This window comes from Centruroides sculpturatus, unplaced genomic scaffold, assembly GCF_000671375.1.
Source record: "Centruroides sculpturatus isolate CEXI.00-Female unplaced genomic scaffold, Cexi_2.0 scaffold1472, whole genome shotgun sequence".
NCBI classification, from domain to species: Eukaryota; Metazoa; Arthropoda; class Arachnida; order Scorpiones; family Buthidae; genus Centruroides; species Centruroides sculpturatus.
In genome coordinates this window covers 98,889-102,781 of record NW_019385805.1, presented here as the reverse complement: position 1 = coordinate 102,781, position 3,893 = coordinate 98,889, and the positions used below count along the sequence as shown (strand labels likewise).

The 3,893-nt window shown below is 31.4% G+C and overlaps 1 long non-coding RNA gene across 1 annotated transcript in view; it reads right to left on the bottom strand.

Moving 5' to 3' along the window:
* Positions 1-1,193: 1,193 nt before the first annotated feature.
* Positions 1,194-3,893, bottom strand: part of LOC111642246 — a 23,942-nt gene continuing 21,242 nt past the window's right edge. Inside the window, exon 2 of the long non-coding RNA XR_002759531.1 lies at positions 1,194-1,624. This is a non-coding gene — a long non-coding RNA (uncharacterized LOC111642246). The remainder of the gene's footprint in view (positions 1,625-3,893) is intronic.

Here is a 3,893-nt window from a genome sequence, read left to right as displayed (position 1 = left end):
TATATATATATATATATATTAAATAATTGTCATAAAAATACAAATTTTAATGATAAAAAAAATTAAAAATCCGAATCTAAATCATTTTAAACATGAATTTTTTTATTGAGATCCTTATAAAATACAAACGTCACGGCATCTATTTATTATTATTATTATTATTATTATTTAAAATGCTCTTTACTTTTTAAATCTTAAAATAATGCGCTTATTCAAATAGCTTCCTACGAGTGGCTAATGGATGGAATAATAAGAAGCGTTATACGATAATTTGGTGTGTAGCATCCACCAGCTAAACCGCGTGAAATTGGTGCTCTGTAAAGTGCGAATGCCTGTTATATGGCTGCTTCACACGATTCAGGTAGTTTCGCCGTGGAAGCTGTCCCGTATTCGACAATATGGCGCTTCCATTGGGAATATGCATACAAGAATTTACATTTTAATCTTATTTTTTCACATGTATAGAAATTTGTAATAACATACATAATGCGGTTATAATAAAATATTAATTTTAATTAATTCAAAGCACGTTAAAATATGAAAATAATCGCACGATATGTATTTGTGTTGTAGAAAATACAAGGGAAGCGGCGACGTTTTCACAGCTTCCATACCACTNAAGAAACAGGAATAAAATGGAGGCCTGAATTTTAAAAAAAATGCTAAATTAATGGTTTTTTATTTTAAAAAAAACTGCAAAAATATTCCTCCTTGCGTTTTTTAGTTTATGGTTTGTGTTAATTTATCGCTTCTGATATCCTTTTCAACATCGAATTACTTATTATTACGATTTTTCAGTATCTAAGCAACAATTAATATTTTTATTACACAAAATAAAATTCGATAATCATGTTGAGTCAAGTGATAAGATAACAACGTCAGAGGCTACCTTTGAAGCCGAATTACTGCGTTTAACGGGTCACCTTACAGTTCTGAAAGACCAAAGATCGAATCTATGAGAACAACTAGAATTTCTTCGTGGCTGTCTGCCTCCGTCTCTCGCTCCCGGCCGCTCCATGGGTTCGAAACTACAGTAGAGCGTAGTTTATCCGAATCAATTGGGGACTGGGGTTGTTCGGATAACTTATTTTTCGGATAACCAATTATGTACGAAAAAATATATTNCCGAACTTGACGAAAATAACGACGATGAACTATAATAACTTGATGAAGATGATCCGCAACTGCTCTTGGCTTTATGAATAGCGAGACCATGTTGTCCTTTAAATTTTCCTCCGCATGAACCACATGCTACCATATCCGAACTTGACGAAAATAACGATGATGAACTATAATGACTTGATGAAGATGAAATATATGAGGGAGTATAATAATTTGATGACATTGAATTGAACAAACCTGATGATGAGCTACCACAATTGCCTTTTGCTCTATGAATAGAAAGGCCACGTTGTCCTTTGCATAGCTTTCCGCAACCACAACTGATCATAGTGAAACTAAAATCTAATAAACAGACCTCTTAAAAATATTGGTATGTTCTTTATTTGTGAATTTTTTTAGTTTTATTTAATTTAAAGATGAATAGAATCGAAGTTTTTCGTTATAGAACAGTCAGCTTGTTCCCAGGAAAATAATGACATTGAATCAGGATTAGAATGAATATCTGTAACAATAAAAACGGAATTATAAATACTTGGTTTCAAAACAAGAATATTAACACGCTTAAAATGTTTTTAATTTCGTAATAATAAAATAGTCTTCCCTGTTATAATGCGTATTTTTAATGCGCGAATCTACTCATACTCAAGAGATAAACAGCGGAATAAAATAATCGAAGAGAGAGATCGTGTTGTTCATACTCGATTTTTCTTGAGGTGAAGTCAGGTTTCAGACGTGAAATACAGGTGTCTACACATTACGCTACAAAATAATATACGAACACGAAATACTTGACCTACACGAATATAGTAACTAGCGAAGAGATACATAAAAATACACACATCTAATATATCTCACAATAGTGCCGTAAGAAATATAATTTTGGTGCCGATTCCATCACATATCCTATACTTAAATAATAAAATGTATTAGAAAGAAATTATATCTGTGCATAAAATAGTTATCGGGCATTAATTAAGTTAACATTTTCAATAATTGGAGTCGATTATCGACTGTTTGTTCAGGCTATTCGAGGCTTCGTTTGGTTTATTAGGCTACTGCAACGCGATGTATGGGCGATCTGCCGAAAATGATACCTTCCAGAAGTACTTTTATGGAAAATTGATCCCTATTTAGATGTTACATACGTGAAGAAACTCAGAAAACTCCACTTGGCCAGTCTGTCGATGAGACACGAACTCACAACCACCATTATTCCAGTGGTTTTATAAAACCACTGAACACTGGTGGTGAGTTCGCGCCTCTCCAATATGATAAATGAAAAATTTTTGTAAAATTAATGTATATACCAAAAATATTCGAAAGAATTAAGAAAGTAATAGGTAATAAAATAAATATAATACCCGAAAAAATAGAATCAACCAAAAAATATTTATATTATTGAAATGACTAAAAAAATATGAAATTATAGAAGTATATTCTTTTGAATGCAATTGTAAACACGAAAAACATATATAGGAGAAACAAAATGTATTGAAAATAAGGTTAAAAGAACATATTCGGGTCATAAGTAATAATTATGCAAATTCGGCGGTAGCAAAACATTGTAGGGGAGATCTTTCTACTTTGGGACACTTTTCTTTAAACCATAATTTAAGTTCAAATTGATCTTTAGCTATGACTATTGACTATTTCTATTAGTAATTGATAACATCACTATATATGGTGCAACACTTGATTCTATGCTATTTTATTTATGAGAAAATATCAAATAATTCTTGCAGGTATTTGTCCCAATGTACAATCATGGATTGTACCTCGGGACACCAATGTTTGTACCTTGGGACACGAACAACCCTAACGTTTTTGTAAATCTTAACTTCCGCCAGAAGAAAAAAAAAGTAGTTTATCCAAGTCTTTTCCTTTATAACAATATTAGCTTTATCAGTTAACAAAAATGTTTCATATGCTGGAAATACAGGTAAGTATAAAGCTTAAATGTTCTGTAGAAGGCATTTAAATGATTAAAAATCAAAGATAATCTCATTTTTGTATTAAGGAAAACAATAGTCATTACAAATATAGGTCACAAACATTACTACTTACTAATTTTTTTAGAATTAATACCGCATTTCTGACAGTAATTTTCAAAAAAGGTGCAATCTTCGTGAACCCAGAATCGACAGGTAACGCATTGAATCCAGCCTTCTGTGCTCGAAGTAGTAAAATAATTTTCATCGCATCCTACACAATTATTTTCCTCTTGAACTTCATCACACGAGTCGTCACTCTCTAAGATCACAGAAGTTTCATCCTCAGAGCTACTAACTTCAACTTTTTTCTTCTTAAAAACTCGCTTTTTAACACATTTAGCATTTTTATTTACTTCATTCTTTTTCTTCGCGGCCAACAGAAACATAATATTAAATAAATAGTTGAGAAAAGCAATGCCTTGTGTCTTGGGACTGTCCCAAGGTACAAAAAATTCATTGTCCCAAGGCACTATTTTCTCTCGTTTATAACAAAGTGTGGTTATAATTTTTGAATTACAGAAATCCAATGTTATTTATTAAAATAAGTGGTTAGGAATGTAATTATCAACTAACTGTACCTTAATTAAATTGTTCACCTCAAAATAACTGGTTTTTTATTATTTATTGTTTTAGTTTGGTTATGCTTATTCTATTGGTTTAATTTAAACGTATGTTCTAATTTGGTTTAATTTTGAACGTGTTCGATTTTGTATTAGAGTCGAACAACGGTAACCTGAAGATGGCCCATAAATTGGGCCGAAAACGTTAGTTTTGTGTAAT